This window comes from Oncorhynchus nerka, linkage group LG1 (genome assembly GCF_034236695.1).
Source record: "Oncorhynchus nerka isolate Pitt River linkage group LG1, Oner_Uvic_2.0, whole genome shotgun sequence".
Lineage (NCBI taxonomy): Eukaryota > Metazoa > Chordata > Actinopteri > Salmoniformes > Salmonidae > Oncorhynchus > Oncorhynchus nerka.
Genome location: NC_088396.1, coordinates 8,235,778 through 8,259,793, shown reverse-complemented (window position 1 = coordinate 8,259,793; position 24,016 = coordinate 8,235,778).

Here is a 24,016-nt window from a genome sequence, read left to right as displayed (position 1 = left end):
GAGTCCAGAATATAAATATATGTATATTACTGCACACCAACACAAATTCTCACCCCTTCAACCAAGAATATGAAGGAAAAAAACGGGGACAGGCTGCGCTTGTGTGGTGTACGGTTACAATAGCCTACTGATAGAGGCAAGCATGGAGACACTTTGGAGTTTCAATATCAAATTTTCTGGGGGCATCAATAAAATATCAAGCACCATGAAGTACATTCCTCTAAAAACTACAACATAGCACAGGAGGTGAAATAAGAATTGAATTCATTCATCTATTCGCACAGTCAAAATGTGGCATTTCCATGGAAGGCTAGAGTAAAACAATGCACAATTAATTCGGGAAATAATATACCTATATTATTCTGCTTAACTTGCATTCTTATGAGAGAGAGAGAGAGAGAGAGAGAGAGAGAGAGAGAGAGAGAGAGAGAGAGAGAGACCTACTCAAACAGTCGCCAAAAGACGCAGAGCACATCTTCATGAACATTGATTGACTTACTCTTAACAGGTCGATGTCCCTTACGCAAGATTTCCCAAACAAAGTCGCCAAGGGGTGCACGTTTTAGTTTAAGCCCTTGCACTACACAGATGATTCAAATAATAGACTAATTATTAACCTTTAACCATTTGAATCAGCTGTGTAGTGTTAAATTAAAGACTAAAAGGTGCACACCTTGCGGTCCCGAGGACCGAGTTTGGGAAACGCTGCCCGAGACGTCATCACATACATTAATGCTCATTAAGGCAATCTGTTAAGCTTTATATGGCACCTTACTATAATAACATTTTTGGTGGCTTAACGAAAAGATCGCCACATGTCATCATATTTTTATATTTCTATCAGTGGCTGGGAATCGATATGTACTCTACAAAGGAAGACTTTGAAAGCATATACACCCCCCCCCCCTCTCTCTCTCTTATGTTTCGCTCTCGACGTGATGTGAATTTGAAATAGTTGTACTGCAGTATTGTTTGTTGCTACAATGCTCTTTATGCCATAAAATATGTGCATTTGGCTTTAACATATTGTTGAACATGCTGAACAGTATTCAACATACTGCTATTGGTGAAAGGGATCTTCATATATCCTAATCTATGTGGTAGTACCGCAACATTTCTCAAACAGAAACCCACCTAAAAGCAACAATAGACACCTAACAGAGAATCAACGAAGTCATGTTTATAGCCACACATCTAAACATGATCCAACATGATAATGTAAGGCAGCCCAAAGAGTTCTTGTCTCTTTGCGCAAAGCTTTCCATCACCACAAAGTTACTTATGCGCATAGAGGTGCTCACATGGAACTTCTTGTTATTTTACGTAATGACCCAAGCGTAATAACCCAAGCTTAAATGGGGCAACAATAATGTTTCAAAAAAATTATACAATGTCCTGGAGATATAAAGTTCATACCTTGGCCATAGCCTTCGAAGACGCAGAAGACTGGTATTTCAATTGGTGCGAAACGCCGGCAGTTTGGTTCATCTTGGAAACCTAAGAGACGTTCCTATCCAAAAAAGGTAAAACACCTGGTAAACACGACCAAATGAAAATATAAACCAGGCACCGTCTATGAAGCAACTCCCCGTTGAATATGTGGACTCCGAGTATTTGACGACTGACACTTTCACCACCCGAGAGTCGTGTATAACGCGCGCAACTGGCTTCTCCTCTCCCTATCTCTCCCTATCCAGCGATCGTTGTAAGTGGGTGCAGTGCCGGCGCATATGCTATCTGGTACTTGCGGCGCTGTCTGTAGTTTGAGCCACAGCACCACAAACCAAAACAGCCTTTGGGAAATAGGAAATAGGAAATCGACGAGACATGCTTAGTTTCAACTGTCATCAATTTACTCGGAATCATTCTTACTTGAGAGGGAAGTAGAGCTAACAGATGATGCTACTCATCAACACAATGCACCATTAAGTAATGCCCATTGGATGTTATCCTTATGATCAGGTTTTACAGCATAACGCATACTATTACCCAGGTGGACTAGTCAATAGCTAAGGTGTTCTAAATGGATTACAAAAATAGAGTCACATTTGTTGATGACTAAAATCTAATTAGTTAATGGTTTGTGGCACGTATTACTTCCACCACTTCCAACAGCAACTTTTATGGAGAGGGGGAAAGCTAGGAAAATTTGAATATTTTACAGGCTTGGACAGAAACGTGTTTTTCATGACACAGTGAGTAAATGTGTCTGCATTGGCCTTCAGAACCTGAAGAATTATTTTTCTACAAGCCTCCCGTGACACAAGGCCTCAGTGTTTCCGTGTGTGTGTGTGTGTGTGTGTGTGTGTGCAGTGCGACAGAGTGATTTTGCTTCCCCTTTCATCTATTATCCTTTTTTTCTCATTTTTTCCCCTTCGTCTATTGTCTCCTTATCCTCTCTCTCGTCTGTCTGTCTGTCTTCTTTCGATCTATTGTCCCCTTCCTCTGTTTTCCTTCCCCACTGATCTCCCTCTTGTCCCATGCTTGCACTTGAGCAGATGCCTCTAGGCTCCCTCCAGTGTTCCTCTGTATCAGAGGATGGGAGTGTTAATTGAACAGTTGTGCCGCATCTGTTCTCTCATCATGTACGGTTATCAGCGGGCTCATCAAAAGGCATGTTACACCATGCCTCTCCATGGCATTTTGAATTGCGTTTCGCATATGAGGGTTGAATATCAATGTCCATACATAGTACATGTGAAATGCAAAAAATGCCCACCATTCATGGTTTTTAACATACTAAAAACCATATACTTTTAGTATCTTTCCATTAGATTGAATATGCCGATATGCAGGGTCTCAAAGGAGAATAGGGGGTTTAAAGGGTGTGTGTGTGTGTTGTGGAAGAATGGTGTTGAACCCCTCCAATAGAATTCCAGAGACATGTAGAATCTATGCCAAGGTACATTGAGGCTGTTCTGGCGGCTTGTAGTGGCCCAACCCCCTTTTTAAGATGCTTTATGTTGGTGTTTCCTTTACTTTGGCAGTTACTTCCGGCGCCGACTGAGATGGCCGCCTCGCTTCGCGTTCCTAGGAAACTATGCAGTTTTTTGTTTTTTTACGTGTTATTTCTTACATTAGTACCCCAGGTCATCTTAGGTTTCATTACATACAGTCGAGAAGAACTACTGAATATAAGATCAGCGCCAACTCACCATCAGTACGACCAAGAATATGTTTTCCGCGACGCGGATCCGGTGTTCTGCCTTACAAACAGGACAACTGGAATGGATCGCATGCAGCGACCCAAGGAAACGACTCCGAAAAAGAGGGAAACGAGGCGGTGTTCTGGTCAGACTCCGAAAAAGGGCACATCGCGCACCACTCCCCAGCATTCTTCTTGCCAATGTCCAGTCTCTTGACAACAAGGTTGACGAAATCCGAGCAAGAGTAGCATTCCAGAGGGACATCAGAGACTGCAACGTTCTCTGCTTCACAGAAACATGGCTTACTGGGAAGACGCTATCCGAGGCGGTGCAGCCAACGGGTTTCTCCACGCATCGCGCCACAGAAACAAACATCTTTCTGGTAAGAAAAGTGGCGGGGGCGTATGCCTCATGACTAACGAGACATGGTGTGATGAAGGAAACATACAAGAACTCAAATCCTTCTGTTCACCTGATTTAGAATTCCTCACAATCAAATGTAGACCGCATTATCTTCCAAGAGAATTCTCCTCGATTATAATCACAGCCGTATATATCCCCCCCCAAGCAGACACATCGATGGCTCTGAACGAACTTTATTTAACTCTTTGCAAACTGGAAACCATTTATCCGGAGGCTGCATTCATTGTAGCTGGGGATTTTAACAAAGCTAATCTGAAAACAAGACTCCCTAAATTTTACCAGCATATCGATTGCGCAACCAGGGGTGGTAAAACCTTGGATCATTGTTACTCTAACTTCCGCGACGCATATAAGGCCCTGCCCCGCCCCCCTTTCGGAAAAGCTGACCACGACTCCATTTTGCTGATCCCTGCCTACAGGCAGAAACTAAAACAAGAGGCTCCCACGCTGAGGTCTGTCCAACGCTGGTCAGACCAAGCTGACTCCACACTCCAAGACTGCTTCCATCACGTGGACTGGGACATGTTTCGTATTGTGTCAGATGGAAATATTGACGAATACGCTGATTCGGTGTGCGAGTTCATTAGAACGTGCGTCGAAGATGTCGTTCCCATAGCAACGATAAAAACATTCCCAAACCAGAAACCGTGGATTGATGGCAGCATTCGCGTGAAACTGAAAGCGCGAACCACTGCTTTTAATCAGGGCAAGGTGTCTGGTAATATGTCCGAATATAAACAATGCAGCTATTCCCTCCGCAAGGCTATTAAACAAGCTAAGCGTCAGTACAGAGACAAAGTGGAATCTCAATTCAATGGCTCAGACACAAGAGGCATGTGGCAGGGTCTACAGTCAATCACGGACTACAAGAAGAAACCCAGCCCAGTCACGGACCAGGATGTCTTGCTCCCAGGCAGACTAAATCACTTTTTTGCCCGCTTTGAGGACAATACAGTGCCACTGACACGGCCTGCAACGAAAACATGCGGTCTCTCCTTCACTGCAGCCGAGGTGAGTAAGACATTTAAACGTGTTAACCCTCGCAAGGCTGCAGGCCCAGACGGCATCCCCAGCCGCGCCCTCAGAGCATGCGCAGACCAGCTGGCCGGTGTGTTTACGGACATATTCAATCAATCCCTATACCAGTCTGCTGTTCCCACATGCTTCAAGAGGGCCACCATTGTTCCTGTTCCTGAGCTAAACGACTACCGCCCCGTAGCACTCACTTCCGTCATCATGAAGTGCTTTGAGAGACTAGTCAAGGACCATATCACCTCCACCCTACCTGACACCCTAGACCCACTCCAATTTGCTTACCGCCCAAATAGGTCCACAGACGATGCAATCTCAACCACACTGCACACTGCCCTAACCCACCTGGACAAGAGGAATACCTATGTGAGAATGCTGTTCATCGACTACAGCTTGGCATTCAATACCATAGTACCCTCCAAGCTCGTCATCAAGCTCGAGACCCTGGGTCTCGACCCCGCCCTGTGCAACTGGGTACTGGACTTCCTGACGGGCCGCCCACAGGTGGTGAGGGTAGGCAACAACATCTCCTCCCCGCTGATCCTCAACACGGGGCCCCACAAGGGTGCGTTCTGAGCCCTCTCCTGTACTCCCTGTTCACCCACGACTGCGTGGCCATGCACGCCTCCAACTCAATCATCAAGTTTGCGGACGACACAACAGTGGTAGGCTTGATTACCAACAACGACGAGACGGCCTACAGGGAGGAGGTGAGGGCCCTCGGAGTGTGGTGTCAGGAAAATAACCTCACACTCAACGTCAACAAAACTAAGGAGATGATTGTGGACTTCAGGAAACAGCAGAGGGAACACCCCCTATCCACATCGATGGATCAGTAGTGGAGAGGGTAGCAAGTTTTAAGTTCCTCGGCATACACATCACAGACAAACTGAATTGGTCCACTCACACTGACAGCGTCGTGAAGAAGGCGCAGCAGCGCCTCTTCAACCTCAGGAGGCTGAAGAAATTTGGCTTGTCACCAAAAGCACTCACAAACTTCTACAGATGCACAATCGAGAGCATCCTGGCGGGCTGTATCACCGCCTGGTACGGCAACTGCTCCGCCCTCAACCGTAAGGCTCTCCAGAGGGTAGTGAGGTCTGCACAACGCATCACCGGGGGCAAACTACCTGCCCTCCAGGACACCTACACCACCCGATGTTACAGGAAGGCCATAAAGATCATCAAGGACATCAACCACCCGAACCACTGCCTGTTCACCCCGCTATCATCCAGAAGGCGAGGTCAGTACAGGTGCATCAAAGCTGGGACCGAGAGACTGAAAAACAGCTTCTATCTCAAGGCCATCAGACTGTTAAACAGCAATCACTAACATTGAGTGGCTGCTGCCAACACACTGTCATTGACACTGACCCAACTCCAGCCACTTTAATAATGGGAATTGATGGGAAATGATGTAAATATATCACTAGCCACTTTAAACAATGCTACCTTATATAATGTTACTTACCCTACACTATTCATCTCATATGCATATGTATATACTGTACTCTAGATCATCGACTGCATTCTTATGTCACTAGCCACTTTAACTATGCCACTTTGTTTACTTTGTCTACATACTCATCTCATATGTATATACTGTACTCGATACCATCTACTGTATGCTGCTCTGTACCATCACTCATTCATATATCCTTATGTACATATTCCTTATCCCCTTACACTGTGTATAAGACAGTAGTTTTGGAATTGTTAGTTAGATTACTTGTTGGTTATCACTGCATTGTCGGAACTAGAAGCACAAGCATTTCGCTACACTCGCATTAACATCTGCTAACCATGTGTATGTGACAAATAAAATTTGATTTGATTTGATTTGAAATAAAATTTGATTTGATTTCATTTGATTACCTGTACATACAGGTATAAATGAGACACTAACATAATGCTCTAGCTACAGATAATGTAGTAATTAATTAGCATGTGCAGATGTGTGCTGGAATAGAAACTTATTTGACTGTACGTATTGAACAGAGGTGCTGGGGTGACATGTGGAGTGTTACTAAATCAACAGTTTCAGGATTTCCTGTTTAATATTGGCTCCAAGATGAAATGCTATATGATGCGAAGTTTGACTGAGCGTGTGTCTGAGTGTTTGTGAGTGGCTGGGTATATGTGCGAGAGAACTTGCATGGGAGTGCATATATAGCCCACCTTAAGAGATTTTCCAAGTGCAGGGCTGTACATCTAATTAAACATGTACATTGTTGACTTGTGTTTTTATCACTCTTCAATAAGTAGTATTTGTACTTCTTGAACAGGCTATGGAGAAAGAGTTGCTCAGCCATGTGAATCGCCTGCAACTATAGTCCCCTGATGGGTTCTTTCAATGAGTCACAGGTTTTGTTCGGTGACTACAAAGCGCCATTGTGCGCAGAGCACTCAACACTCCGAGAGCAGAGAACAGGAGGCTAATAGATTAGCCGTACCTGCGGGCATAGTTGGATGAAACCAAAATAATGGATGGATCATCCTAAGAGTGCCTGTCTCTTCCTCCCCACTCCATAAATAAAGGCTCTAAAAGCAAGCGGTGAAGCAGAACCTGAACATTCAAGATAACACAAGGAAGTGTGGAAGAAACATATGTGGCGAATGCTATGCAAATTAACTGTGCTAACATACAAACATGTCATGGGAAACTTTGAGCCAACAAAGTTTGTAATAAATTGCCAAGTCAACCAAGACATCCCATTATGTGCAAATCATAGCATCTTGAGGGCTCTGCAACCAGACTACTACAATCCAGAATTGTCCGTGCCCCTTAATTAAACAAATGTAACAATATGTAGGTCTGCATGCATGCATGTATTCTCTTATTATGATAACATGTTGGAACATGTCTTCCAGCTATTGTATTCATAGTCAGCAGATTTCTCAAGTGTAGAGCACATGTAGCCTAATCTTGTGAAGATAAAAGGGAAAATCTACACAGAGTTTAGATTCACCCAAAGTTCAGTACAGCTATGTTTGATCACCAGGCCTGACCACCCATAGTGGTCGAAATGCTGGTAATGACCTGTCTGGCTAATGTCCTATTTGACCAATCGTCTTGGGGAGACTAGAGAAAGTTAATCTAGCTTTTTAGAACACGCCTGACCTTGTACTGATCTATGAGAAGTCATAGTCTTTGAGATTCCCACAGTAGAGCCTCCACAAGCTTTCACCGTTCCTGGAAAATAGCCTTTGTGTTCAATTCACACGTAAACATGCCCTCAGATGTCTATGAACCACGAGTGAATCAGCATCATTCAACAATTAAGGTGTCAAGGCCTTGTCACACAGGACCATAATGCTCTAATGTCAACATTGGTCTCTAGTAGAGGTTGACCGATTAATTAGGGCCGATTAAGTTTTCATAACAATCGGAAATCAATATTTTTTATTTTACACCTTTATTTAACAAGGCAAGTCAGTTAAGAACACATTCTTATTTTCAATGACTGCCTAGGAACGTTGGGTTAACTGCCCTGTTCAGGGGCAGAACATAATTTTACCTTGTCAGCTCTGGGATTCAATCTTGCAACCTTATGGTTAACTAGTCCAACGCTCTAACCACCTGCCTCTCATTGCACTCCATGTGTAACGGTTTTCTTCTGGTGAAAGAGAGGCGGACCAAAACGCAGCGTTGTTATTATTCATGGTTCTTTAATAAAGAAACTATACATTAATAGACTAACAAAACCAAGAAATGTGGAAAAACCAAAACAGCCTTATCTGGTGCAAACACAGAGACAGGAACAATCACCCACAAAACCCAACACAAAACAGGCTACCTAAATATGGTTCCCAATCAGAGACAATGACTAACACCTGCCTCTGATTGAGAACCATATCAGGCCAAACATAGAAATAGACAAACCAGACACCCAACATAGAATGCCCACCCAGCTCACGTCCTGACCAACACTAAAACAAGAAAAACACACAAGAACGATGGTCAGAACGTGACACCATGAGGAGCCTGCCTGTTACGTGAATGCAGTAGAAGCCAAGGGAAGTTGCTAGCTTGCATTAAACTTACCTTATAAAAAACAATCAATCAACCAATCATAATCATTCGTTAACTACACATGGTTGATGATATTACTAGTTTATCTAGCGTGTCCTGAGTTGCATATAATCGATGCAATGCTGGGGGATGATTTAACAAAAGCACATTTGCGAAAAAAGCACAATCGTTGCAAGACTGTACCTAACTATAAACACCAATACCTTTCTTAAAATCAATACACAGAAGTATATATTTTTAAACCTGCATATTTTAGCAGCCTGGCTCATTGCGAACTAATTTGCCAGAATTTTACATAATTATGACATAACATTGAAGGTTGTACAATGTAACAAGAATATTTAGACTTATGGATGCCACCCCTTAGATAAAATACCGAACGTTATTTCACTGAAATAATAAACGTTTTGTTTTCGAAATGATAGTTTCCGGATTCAACCATATTAATGACCAAAGGCTCGTATTTCTGTGATTATGATTTGATTCAGTATTGTTGTAATTGTCATTATTACAAATACATTTTTTTTTTATCGGCCGATTAATCGGTATCGGCTTTTTTTGGTCCTCCAATAATTGGTATCAGCATTGAAAAATCATAATCGGTCGACTTCTAGGCTCTACTCTCAACTTTTTCAATTTCTCTACATTTCAATTCATGGGTTCACCTGGAAAAGAGCCAGTCTTTTGAATCTACATTAAGTCATAACATGAATGCCCATCATCCAGGCAAGAGAGTACATAGATAATAGCATAAGATCATAGACCTACAGTGCCTTCAGAAAGTATCACATTTTTTACTTTTTCCACTTTTTGTTGTGTTACAGCCTGAATATCAAAGGGATTACATTTAGATTTTGTGTTGCTCTTCTACACACAATTCTCCATAATGTCAAAGTGGAATCATATTTGTTTAAATGTTTACAAAATAATAAAAAATGAAAAGCTCAAATTTCTTGAGTCAATAAGTATTTAACCCCTTTGTTATGGAAAGCCTAAATAACTTCAGGTGTAAAAATGTGCTTTAACAAGTCACATAATAAGTTGCATGGACTAACTCTGTGTGCAATAATAGTGTTGAACATGGTTTTTGAATGACTACCCCATCTTTGTACCCCACACATACCTGTTAAGTCAAGCAGTGAATTTCAAACAGAGATTCAGTGACAAAGACCAGGGAGGCTTTCCAATGCATTGCAAAGGGCAACTATTGGTTGTTTTTGGTAGTTTTTGGTAGTTATTGGTAGTTTGTAAAAATACAAAATAAACAGACAATATGTCTTTGAGCATGGTGAGGTTATTAATTAGATTTTGGATCAATACACCCAGTCCTTCCAAAGATACAAGGGGTCCTTCCTAACTAATTTGACAACAGAGGAAGGAAAGGGTTCAGGGATTTCACCATGAGGCCAATGGTGATTTTAAACCAGTTAAATGGCTGTTAAAGGAGAAAGATGAGGTTGGATCAACAACATTGTAGTTACTCCACAATACTAACCTAAATAAAAGTGAAAAGAAGGAAGTGGAACGTGTACGCTGGGAGTTGGGAAGCAAGTCCAGGAAGTGTATTTAATTAATAAATATACATAGAACGAAACAAGAAACACGGGTAGCATACAAACATGAACACTGGAACAGAAACAATGACACCTAGGGGAAGAACCAAAGGGAGTGATAGATATATGGAAGGTAATCAGGAAGGTGATGAAGTCAAGGTGAGTTTGATGAGGTGCTGGTGCGCATAATGATGGTGACAAGTGTGCATAATAATGAGCAGCCTGGTGATCTCAAGCGCTGAAGAGTGACAGTACCCCTCCCTGACACACGGCTCCAGCCACAGGACGCCGACCAGAGGGACGGTCCCAGGGACAAGGAACTGGCCGGTCACTTCTGCTGAGGCACGGGAACCTGTCGAGCCAGCTGCGGCAAGGGAGCCTGACGAGCCTATCGAGTTTTCTTGAACCTGTCGAGCCAACTGAGGCATGGAAGCCTGTCGAGCTAGCTGAGGCATCCTCGGTAGACTTGGCAACGGACGCTTGACGGGCCAAACGGGTCTTGTAAACCTGACGTGCCGGCTAAGGCATAGAAGCCTGATGAGCCAGCTGAGAAATACCCGGTTGCTCCGGTAGCGACACACAGACCCGACGTCACCTATACTAACAATAAATAAATAAAAACACTCCCTGATGCTTCCCTTCGGTGAGGCATTATTCTGTAACGTGTACGCTGGTAGCTGGATTTAATAAATAAATGAACATAGAACAAAATAAGAAACACAGGTAGCATACAGACATGATCATTGGAACAGAAACAATAATGCCTAGGGGAGGAACCAAAGGGAATGACAGATATAGGGAAGGTAATCAGGAAGGTGATGAAGTATGGTGGTGGCTGCATCATGTCATGGGTATGCTTGTCATTGACAAAGACTAGGGAGTTTTTTTAAAGAAAAAAGTACAAGCAAGTCCAGAGGAAAACCTGGTTCAGTCTCTTTTCAACAGACACTGGGAGACAAATCTACCTTTCAGCAGGACATTAACTTAAAACACAATGCCAAATCTACATTGGAGTTGCTAACCAAGAAGACAGTGAATGTTCCTGATGTCACATCTGCTCCTGCTACGCCCTCTGGTGTTCATCCGGTGTCTTCTTGACCTGCAGTTACTCCCCCTGTACACTCTCTTGCTCTCCCTCTCCCTCTCTGTGTGATTGTGTGGTTGGAGACAGGTGTGCTGGAGTCAGAGCAGATCCCTACCAGCTGCAACTCATTCCATAATCAAGACCTTTAGAAATACTCAGTCCTGCCACTTCCACTCTGCCATATCGTGATCTCTGCTCAGTCTGTTCATGGTTCTAGCCATTTGTGGTTATTCAAGATCCTGTTACACTGCTGTGCCTGTTTCCCTGCTTGACACCATTTATCCTCTCATTGCAGTTATTGCTCTGTCTCTGGATCCTGTTCCACATCTCACCACCCAACTACCTTGCTCTGGATTTTACTTACCACCACTACCTTGGATTCCCCTCAGGACCTGTTTATCCTTTATCCTACTCAGCTAACTCCAACCTCAGTCTCCACATCTGTTTTTTCTGAAACTCATCCTAGCTTCCCCGGATCTGCAGTCCATATCTCCCTGTGTAACAATAAATATTTTGGTTCATTCACCCCTGTTTCCTCTTCTGAGTCTGCTTAACATTTGACTTATTAAATCTATGGCAAGACTTGAAAGTGGCTGCCTAGCAATGATCAACAACCAATTTGACAGAGCTTGAAAATGTTTAAAAATAAAAAATATTGTATATCCCAGGCTTTGCAAAGGTCTTAGAGACTTACCCAGAAATGTTCACAGCTGTAATTGCTGCCATAGGTGATTCTAACATTCTAACTCAGGGGGTTCAATACTTATCTAATCTAAATATATTAGTGTTATATGTTAGAATTGTTCTACCCCGTTGGCATCAGAGTATTTTGTGTAGATGGTTGACAAACAAAGTACAATTAAATAAGTTGTAATCCCACTTTGTAACACAACAAAATGTGGAAAAAGTCAAGGGGTGTCAAAAGGCACTCTATATAACGTTCAGAAATACAGAGATTAGCCTACAGTACTGAACATAGAAAGTACTGCTTGTGCAAGCCGGAACATCTATCTCTGTAGTGTAAGGCAGGTTGATGAGCAAGTACACTCCCAGGACAGGATGCTAGTCTATCGCAGGGCCTTACCCCCAATCGTCCTCCTTAATGCTGAATTCCAAGCAGAGACACATTGGGTCCCATTTTTACGGTCTTTGGTATGACTCGGCCAGGAATCTAACTCATCATTGACCATTTTGATGAGGATGTAGTGATGTAGTATCATAACATTTTGTAACTTCCAGTTTACACACTTTGGACAGCAGGGATGGGGTCAATTACAGTTATAATCCTGTAAATTCAGCCACTTTACTGTTACTGTAAATATTTGTCATATTCACTGCCATAGAGTATCTGCACATTTAACAATCACTCCGGTAACTCATTAGCTTGATTTGAAAACCTGACTTGTCCAACTGAGACTCGCCTTAGGGCTTTGAGCGTACTAATTGTCTTTTAGGGGAATTAATTAACTAAATACTTATCAGAGAGAAGATCAGAGAACACATAAGGGGTTTGGTTATTCAGCCATCTCACCAGGATGACGAAGTCGACAATGCACTTGGAAAATCAATTTGCTTTGAAGCCACATAAGTGCAATGGATCAGCGGAATCAATTCCTCTCAATTTACTTTGACGGATAGAAAGCTTCTTTATATTGCTGAACCTATGGTTACTCTGTGCTTTCTCATTGTCTGTATGTGGTTGTCCTCATTCAGACATTGCTACAACCCCAGGAAGAAATCTCTGTCCTCTGTAGTTGGTCTAATAATGTCTCATAAATGCCTAGGCTCTGGACATGACATAACCACAATGAAGTCAATTAAGGCCAAGTTCACTCATGTTTTGTTTTAATTATAACTATTTTCAAAATATCAATTTATCAGGGGGTGCAGCAGCACCCTCAGCACCCATACTTTCCACGGCTATAGAGGCTATCCAGATTACCAACTTGATTAGTTCCGCTATCCGTCTAGGGATTGTTAATCACATACATCTGAGCCTAACAAGAGCCTGGTGAACCAATATTCAAGCCCTCTCTACTTGTCTTTCAGCCAAGCACTGTGACCCATCCCTCCCTTTCTCGGCAGGATCTGATGATAAGAGTTGGAGCCGTGCGGAAACTGGCGTCCCCCACCCTGATTTCATGGGTCACCGTCTCTGGGAATTTCTCCTCTTGCCCATGCAGCAGGCTTCAAATGAGAAATGTGGGCTTTTTATCCCGTCCCTGCCAGCAGTGGTTGAGTTTTCTGTGCGTGAAATGTGGGACTGTGCAGAATGGATAATCTGTCCAAGCTCTTCATGCTAGCTGGCAGGAGTGGGCACTAGCATTCGTTATCCTCGAAGCCAGAGTGTGACAAAGTAACTGTTGGCTCTTTCTGAGACACGTATTCTACATAAATGTATGCCTTTAGCCAGTGGCTTATGCTACACCAGAGCCAGTACACAAACACAAGGACACATTCTCACCAGAGATGGTGCTAAAGCAGCTGTTGCTTCACAGTATAGGCATGATTGGTGAGAGCCATCTATTGGAAAATTCATTTGAATTCAATCACTTTTTGACAGCAACCCTTTTGATTTGTACAAACCCTTCCAAACATATTTTCCTGTGTAGATGTGCTCAGAAAGTTACTTTTTGGGCCTGAATGCCAAAACATTCAGGAGATAATGGTGTTCAACGTTGACCTATTTTGCATACCCCACCATACCATGAATCATCCATGTCTTCATCACTGGAAAATATACAGTGCCTTCGGAAAGTACTCAGACCCGTTGATTTAGTCCACATTTTTTCACATTACAGCCTTGTTCTAAAATTGATTTTTTTATTTTCAATTTTCAATGGCAAATGCATTAAAAATAGAATGAAAAAATACCTTATTTACATAAGTATTCAGACCTTTTGCTATGAGACTTGAAGTTGTGTCGAGGCACAGATCTGGGGAAGGGTACCACAACATTTGTGCAGCATTGAAGGTCCCCAAGAACACAGTGGCCTCCATCATTCTTAAATGGAAGAAGTTTGAACCAACAAGACTTTTCCTAGAGCTGTCCACCCAGCCAAACTGAGCAATCGGGGGAGAAGGGCCTTGGTCAGGGAGGTGACCAAGATCTCGATGGTCACTCTGACAGCTCTCTATTGTTCCGCTGTGGAGATGGGAGAACCTTCCAGAAGGACAACCATCTCTGCAGCACTCCACCAATCAGGCCTTTATGGTAGATTGGCCAGACCGAAGCCACTCCTCAGTAAAAGGCATGTGACAGCCCACTCAAAAATGAGTCAACTTTGAGTACCTTTATATCCTGAATGTTTTGGGATTCAGGTCAAAAAAGTCCCTTCCTGACCACTTCTTCCATGGGCAAACATGCATGGAAGGTTTTTTTTTTTAAAAGGGATGCTGTCAAAAAGTGATTGAATTCAAATGGATGCACCTATACATTACTTCAATAGTAAGACCAAGGACAAAGGCAATCAAAGTACTGATTTGTTGAAAATCCCATCTGTTGTTTAGCTACTGGACCAGTACAAAGGACTTGGCAGTGCCATATTTGGTAAATTCCTTGATTAGCTTTCAAGCATCACCTCTAGGGTTTCGAAGGACTCTGTCGGCAAATTGTGTCTTCAGTACTGTAGAATTTAATCGCAGCAGTGAAGTTCAAGTGACAATATCTCACCCATGTAAGAGTGAAGAAGCTTATTGCTCTGAACCGAATCAACATCCCTGAAAATCTCTATTTTTCTCTGTGTTGGTGGAAACAAGCCTTTCCCGGTCCAAATTATATATTAAAGGTGCCCTCTCCATTCATGTAATACCATAACTGAGTCATCTTATGTATTTGTCGTGATTCTGTACAGAACCCATAGAGTAAACCAAACAACTCATCTTCCACTTAACACTGTAGCCTTTCTGTGTTGAGACTTGAAAGCGTGATCATAACCAAAGAGGCAATTGTCTGGTGTCTAACTTAAAAAGCTATGTGTTAGTATGGTGGAAAATGTAGAACTCTAAAAACTGAATGAGTTTTCTATTGAAATGGTTATGCATAAGATTTGCCTTTGTTTCTGAGCATAACTTTTGCCAAATAAATACATTTTGATATTAGTTGGCAGGGATTTTGATGCATTTTTAAAACCTTTTAGGACTTTTTCTGGTAGATGTTTTCTAAGACCAATTTTCCATCTATTTGACCGGAAATCCAAGCCTTTGCTTATTTCAATTTTATACAATGGAAAATAGTTGAAACATGCATATGTCATAATTTCTCAAAATAATAGACTCTTAGCTTTCCTTCGACACCCAATTTGACATGTTCCTTTGGACTTCATATGTTGGCACTCATCGGTCCTTTAATATGGAAATGCTCTAAACACAACATGGATGTAAGTGTCACAGTCATGATTGGAGCGCTGTTACACTTGTTCATGTGGACTGCTAACTTGCATTTATCTAACAATACTTAACTATTTTTTAAACCATTCTCGAATCATGGTGATATTCACAATCCCATGCAACCTGAAGGACAAGCAACAAAAGAATAACAAAAAATAAAACGGTCAAAATTCGGAACTGCGATTGCTCTCCAATTTCCCCATGACAATATTTGTTTCTCTAGTGGTTCTTCTTGCTTTCATCTTCCCATGCATCCAGTATTCTCATATAATCTCTCAACCAATTTTCTGAGGGAGACTCTTTTTCTACCCCCATTTATGTCATTATCTCCTTTCCCAAAACATTCTTCTTCTCTCCCTCATTTGACCGTTTTACAGGACTCCTCTTTTTCATATTTTCTTGCTCTCATTCCTCCTTTATCTCACTTGACTAGCATTAGTCTCACTGTCTCACAGCGTTGCAGATCTAATCACAATATTTTACACTTTCGCTTCCACTCTCCCTGCACAGAGAGGCTATTTCATTGCTCACTATTTGTGTGTAATAATGTTTTTCAGATTGGGTTAATGTCAGGAGGGCCCTACTGGTTTGTCGTCTATTTGGCAGTCCTTCCAACCGGCCTCACAATCACAGACCACGTGTAACCCAGGACCTCCACATTCTGCTTCTTCACCGCTGGGATTGTCTGAGACCAGCCACCTGGACAGCTGATGAAACTAAGGTGTATTTCTGCCTATAATAAAGCCCTTTTGTTGGGAAAAACTTATTCTGATTGCGCCCCTGCTCAGTCATGTGAAATCCATAGATTAGGGACACATTTATTTATTTCTGTAGAATTATTTCCTTATATGAACAGTAACGCAGTAAAATTGTTGAAATTGTTGCATGTTGCATTTATATTTTTGCTCTGTATACATTTAGTTTTGGAGAAATTATTTGCCTTGTGTAAGTTTAACTCTACTGGATCAGTGTCAATTGCTGCTCAATATGCAATATTTGACTAGAATGGCATTGTAAACAAAAGCCAACTTTCCGGGACATAGACATGTCTTATATAGTCAGAAACCGTATATGATTTTTAATCTAACTGCAGTGTCTAATTTACTGTAGCTATTACAGCGATAACATACCATGCTACTGTTTGAGGATAGTGCACAACAACAAAACACTTTTATCATGGCAACTGGTTTGATACATTCACCTCTGACGGTAAGTAATGGGTTTACATTCTGTAATCTTGCTCTGATTTGTCCTCCAGAGGCTCCCAGAGAAAAAATATAGCGTAGTTTTGTTTGATAAAATCTATTTTATATCCTAACATGATCCATGTTGTATACAGCGTTTCTCATGGATTCTGACTCTTTCAACTTGCAACAAAACAATATATAAAATCTAAATTGCTAAACTTTGTTTCACCCGGTCAACTACGGTTTCTGTGCAATTCTCAGACACTTTAGAATGCAACCAAATGTTGTTTAATCATTCTACAGGATGTTTTGGTGACACAACACGTCTATTAGCCCAAGTAGGACAGCCATCATTACGCACCAATGAGACAGTGGTGTTCATTTCATTGATAGTCTCTTGGTTCAATGACCACCTATCATTTTGAAACATAACTAGCTAAATAGCCAATGAGCTGGGCTTTACATGAGTATGTGATGTCCCTTTGTAGGAGTAATGGCATTGCCCTATGGCTGCTCATAACGCGATTCATTCTCCATTAAAAATCTACAGTTTACGTTATGCATCACTCGCTTTCTTCTACAAAGTTTTCTTAAATCTTAAAGAGAGTACAACATGGCTACTAAGAGTATAAATGCTAAATCGAATTCAAGTATACACATTTGGATGAGATTATTGCAGAAATTGATCAGGAGAGTGGCACGAGAAGTCCCGCGGGCAAGAAAGATTGGATATAGAAGGTAACCTTGCTTTTTTAGATCAGTAAGTAAAATATGTTTTTGCTTCTCGTGCTAATCAAGTTTAAAAAAAAATGGTTTTCATATTCATTTAAGATATTTGTCTTTGATTTCTATATATGTACAGCACCAGTAAAATGTATAAAAAATATTTTATACATTGTAGAATAATAGTGAAGGTATCAAAACTCTGAAATACAACACATGGAATCATGTAGTAACCAAAAAAGTGTTAAACAAATCTAAATACATTTGAGATTCTTCAAAATAGCCACCAAATGCCTTGATGACAGCTTTGCAAACTCTTGGCATTCCTCAACCAGCTTCACCTGGAATGTTTTTCCAACAGTCTTGAAGGAGTTCCCACATATGCTGAGCACTTTTTGGCTGATTTTCCTTCACTCTGCGGTCCAACTCATCCCAAACCATCTCAATTGGGTTGAGGTCGGGTGATTGTGGAGGCCAGGTCAGCTGATGCAGCACTCCGTCACTCTCTTTCTTGGTCAAGTAGCCCTTACACAGCCTGGAACTGTGAGATGGGATGGCATATCGCTGCAGAATGCTGTGGTAGCCATGCTGGTTAATAAGTGTGCCTTGAATTTTAAATAAATAATGGACAGTGTCACCCCCACACCATCACACCTCCTCCTCAATACTTCATGGTTGAAACAACACATGCAGAGACCATTCGTTCACCTACTCTGTGTCTCATAAGACACAGCAGTTGTAACCAAAAATCTCAAAATTGGACTCATCAGATCAAAGGACAGATTTCCACCGGTCTAATGGTCATTACTCGTGTCTCTTGGCCCAAGCCAGTCTCTTCTTATTGTTGGTGTCCTTTTAGGAGTGGTTACTTGCAGCAATTCAACCATGAAGGTCTGATTCACGCAGTCTCCTCTGAATAGTTGACGTTGAGATATGTCTGTTTCTGTGATGCATTTATTTGGGCTACAATTTCTGAGGCTGGTAACTCTAGTGAACTTATCCTCTGCAGCATAGGTAACTCTGGGTCTTCCTTTCCTGTGGTGGTCCTCATGAGAGCCAGTTTTATCATAGCACTGGATGGTTTTTGCGACTGCACTTGAAGAATCTTTCAAAACTCTTGAAATGTTCTGTATTAACTGACTTTGATGTCTTAAAGTAATGACGAACTGTCATTTTTCTTTGATCATTTTCATTGTTCTTGCCATAATATGGACTTGGTCTTTTACCAAATAGGGCTATATTCTGTATACCACCCCTACCTTGTCAGAACACAGCTGATTGGCTCAAATGCATTAAGGAAAGAAATTCCACAAATGAACTTTTAACAAATGTCGTGGTAATTTCCTGTATTACTAAATGATGAGAGTTACAAACCACACGGCAGTCAGTTATATTTAAACTTAATATTTTAATAATATGATCTTCACCATAGCCCTGTGACTCTCAGATCATTTCAGTGTCTATAAATTAATTCCTTGAGATTGCTTACAAAATAATACTTAGAATATTTTATAGCCAAGATACACCACTCTCAACTCACATGACGAACCACAGATCTTAGGAACTTCACAAAGGGCCTTTAACTTGAGAGAGGAGTATCCCATAGCCAGATAGCATTAGTTATACATTATCGTTCAGTTTGGTCTCTTAGACGAGGTTCTACTTCTCGTTCTTGGTACTTCATAGTACCAAAATATAACTAATCAGTTATCAATTCTAGATACTCCCATCTCAAATACACCCCCTCCTGGACAAGCTCATGGAGGGGAGTGAGCCTCTAGGTCATATACTAGGTCAAGATGGTTTAGGAATAGTTACAGACACATTCAAATATGAAGACAATCCTGACCTCTCCCCTCTCTGGGCCCCAAATGACTATCTCACATAAGCATATTATGAAAGTAAATAAAACATCTTATTTATCAATGTTACCTAACTAATTCTGATTAGCTACGACACAAGGCACCCCTGTTAATCGAAATGCATTCCAGTTGACTACCTCATGAAGCTGGTTGAGATGATGCCAAGAGTGTGCAAAGCTTTCTTCTAGGCAAAGGGTGGCTAAATATAGAATACATTTTGATTTGTTTAACACTTTTTGGTTACTACATGACTCCATGTGTTATTTCATAGTTTTAATGTCTTCACTATGATGTATTATTACAATGTAGAAAATAGTAAAAATAAAGAAAAACCCTGGAATGAGTAGGTGTGTCCTAACTTTTGACTGGTACTCTATGTAAATAAGGTATTTCTGTTTTCTATTTGTAATCAATTTGATAACATTTCTAAAAACCTTTTTTGTTTTTGTCATTAAGGGGTATTGTGTGTAGATTGCTAAGGAAATGTTTTTATTTAATCCATTTTAAGATAAGTCTGTAATGTAACAACATTTGGAAACCGTCAAGGGGTCTGAATTCTTTCCAAAGGCACTGTATGTAAATCCATATGCAAAATGATGGGGTATTTTGTGTAGATGAGAACATTGTATATTTTTAATCCATTTTTAAATCAGGCTGTGACACAACAAAATGTGGAATGAGTCAAAGAGTATGAATACTTTATGAAGGCACTGTCCATCTCCAAGAAAGATTCCCCTATGAGTATACATTTGTTTGAGAAAGGTGGATTAGCACGTCTATATCTGGGAGGTGAATGTATCAGAGTGGATTTATTCAAATGCACCGACATGAAAACAGAGTCAATAACACCTGAGCAAATAGCCAAGGAGAGTGACACAGAAAGGGAAGATAATCAAGGAGGTGATGGAGTGCAGGTGAGTGTCATGAGGCACTGGTGCGCGAGACAATGGTGACAGGTATGCGGGATAATCAGCAGCCTGATGACCTAGAGGCCAGAGAGGGAGCATACGTGACATTGTCAATAATCTATAGATAGAAGTGCACCCTTTCCATAAATACACTCTGATACACAATCAGGCCTTATTGGTAGAGGGGCCAGACGGAAGCCACTCCTCAGTAAAAAGCACATGACAGCCCGCTTGGAGTTTGCCAAAAAAGCATCTTTTTTGCATCAAGAAACAAGATTCTCTGGTCTGATGAAACCAATATTGAACTCTTTGGCCTGAATGCCAAGCATCACGTCTGGAGGAAACCTGGCACCATCCCTACGGTGAAGCACGGTGGTGGCAGTATCATACTGTGGGAATGTTTTTCAGCGGCAGGGAGTGGGAGACAAGTCAGGATTGAGGCAAAGATGAATGGAGCAAAGTACATAGAGATCCTTGATGAAAACCTGCTCCTCAGACTGGGGCTAAGCTACACCTTCCAGCAGGACAATGACCCTAAGTACACAGCCAAAGCAACGCAGGAGTGGCTTCGGGACAAGTCTCTGAATGTAATTTAGTGTCCCAGCCAGAGTGAAGGGGGTTCACCTAGGGGTCATGATTGGGGCTGTACCAAATGTTTGATGTATTATAATAATTGAATATGCTGATGTTGTATTAATAGAAGGGGAGGGGTTATAAGACCCCTCCCTCCTTACATTTATAGTGTCCTAGACTACAGATGAACAATATATATACATTATGAGGTTTAATATTGTTTCACAATATTTTTCCAGGCTCTCTGCCTCTTATGAAAAAACTGTCTGAGAAATGTGTGACTGTGTAAGAGATAAGGAGTGTAAGAGATAAGAGATTAGTCAGATATTCCCCTATTCAGTGGGGCAAAAAAGTATTTAGTCAGCCACCAATTGTGCAAGTTCTCCCACTTAAAAAGATGAGAGAGGCCTGTAATTTTCATCATAGGTACACTTCAACTATGACAGACAAAAGTAGAAAAGAAAATCCAGGAAATCACATTGAAGGATTTTTTATGAATTTATTTGCAAATTATGGTGGAAAATATCCCTGAGCGCTTTCCTTCCTCTCCGGCAGCTGAGTTAGGAAGGCCTCCTGTATCTTTGTAGTGACTGGGGTGTATTGATACACCATCCAAAGTGTAATTAATACCATGCTCAAAAGGATTTCTGCTTTTTTACACATCTACCAATAGGTGCCCTTCTTTTCGAGGCATTGGAAAAATTCCCTGGTCTTTGTGGATGAATCTGTGTTTGAAATTCACTGCTCTCATTAAAAAAAGTTATTTGTCTTGAAGGGGTTGAATACTTATTCACTAAAGATATTTCAGCTTTTCATTTCTAATTCATGAAGTATTGTTTGTAGGCCAGTGACACAACATTATTTATTTTTAAATTCAGGCTGTAACACAATAAAATGTGGAATAAGTCAAGTAGTGTGAACACTTTATGAAGGCACTGTGTGAATTAAATAATTATGTTGCTCTCTTCCTAGAGGCAATAAAGCCTTTATTCCACACTGAGACAAGTGCTTTGAGAGGTATAGAGGTTTTCTTATGGAAAAACCCATTTAAAGTGACTCTCTGACATGCAGTACCGACGAGACAAAGTGAATTGAAAAGGCAATAATGTTGCTTACTGTAAGAGTACTATCAGGAATGTGGATTAGTACATGCTAGCTCATCTCTCATTTCAGGGCAATTAGTCTATGTTCTTTATTGCTCTGACTCGTTACCTAACTTTAATCAAACTTTAATGGGTGTAAACTATTCCACACATTATGCAAACTTTGCTCTGTATTTCTCTTCTCTGCTCTCTCAAAAATGAACAAGATGCAACAAGATGGTTGCTTTCGAACACCTTATAGAGTTACAAAGTCTAGTTGCTGCCTTCTTTATAAGTGAAAGACCATGGCAAATTAAGCAATGACCCAAATATCTGTTTTCATCCAATTTCAGTGTAGAGCAGCAAGCCTGAGGTATGTGATCAGTACCATCCATTTTTAGATTAATAATCTATACAGTGATCCATCCTCCTACACAGATCATACTTCCCTCTCCTGAGGGATCCCCAGAGAAATTACACTCCCTGTCAGACAGCTTGCGGCTTATGTTTAGGACGGGACGTTCCTCCGCTCGTCCCCCTGGGACAGAACAGCCCCCAAGCCGGTGCTGGAGGCGTCGGTGTGGACAGTGAAGGGCTGCTGGAAATCTCGGGCTATTAACACCGGCTCCAACCAAAGCGTGTCTTTGAGGTGGAGGAACGCCCCCTAGGCTTCAGATGTCCATACCACCCTCACCGGGTTCCTCTTCTTTGTCATGTTAGTCAGTGGGGTGGCGAGGGTGGCGTAACTTGGGATGAACCGCCTGTAGTAACTCGTTAGGCCCAGGAACGAGCGGACCCCTTTCATGTCCCTGGGCCATGGCCACTCCAGGATGGCCCGGGGCTTCTCCAACTGTGGTTTGATCAGCCCGCTGCCGATGGTGTAGCCAAGGTATTCAGCCTCGTTCAGTCCCAGGTGGCACTTCTTTGGGTTGGCTGTCAGGCTGGCCATCTCCAGGCTGGCCAGCACAGAGCGCAGCTGGTGTGGTGGTCCTCCCAGTCCCTGCTGTGTATTACCACGTCATCAATGTAGACTGCGGCAAAGGCCTGGTGAGGACGTAACAGCGTGTCCATAAGCTTCTGGAAGGTGGAGGCCGCTCCGTGAAAGCCAAAGGTGAGGCGAACATACTGAAATAGTCTATCCGGGGTGGCAAAGGTGATTTGTGGCGGTTTTCGGGGGCCAGAGGCACCTGCCAGTACCCTTTTTTGAGGTCGGTATGGGGTAGGCGTCGAACCTGGAGATGGCATTGAGGGCTCTGAAATCATTGCAGAAGCAAATAGACCCATCAGTTGTCGGCATCAGCACGATAGGGCTGGACCATTCACTGGTGGACGGCATGATGACCCCCATCTTCAACATCTCCCTCCCCTTTTTCTGTACCAACCCACAGCGTGCCTTTGGTACCCTTTAGGGTCAGGGATTTGGTATTTGGTATTTTATTAGAATCTCCATTAGCTGTTGCAAAAGCAGCAGCTACTATTCCTGGGGGTTTTTCACCTTTATTTAACCAGGTAGGCTAGTTGAGAACAAGTTATCATTTACAACTGCGACCTGGCCAAGATTAAGCATAGCAGTGTGAACAGACAGTAACACAGAGTTACACATGGAATAAACAATAAACAAGTCAGTAACACAGTAGAAAAAAAAGAAAAAAAAGAGTCTCTATACCTTGTGTGCAAAAGGCATGAGGAGGTAGGCGAATAATTACAATTTAGCAGATTAACACTGGAGTGATAAATAATCAGATGGTCAAGTGCAGGTAGAGATACTGGTGTGCAAAAGAGCAGAAAAGTAAATAAATAAAAACAGTATGGGGATGAGGTAGGTAAATTGGGTGGGCTATTTACCGATGGACTATGTACAGCTGCAGCGATCGGTTAGCTGCTCAGAGAGCAGATGTTTAAAGTTGGCGAGGGAGATAAAAGTCTCCATCCTCAACGATTTTTGCAATTCATTCCAGTTACAGGCAGCAGAGAACTGGAAGGAAAGGCGGCCAAATGAGGTGTTGGCTTTAGGGATGATC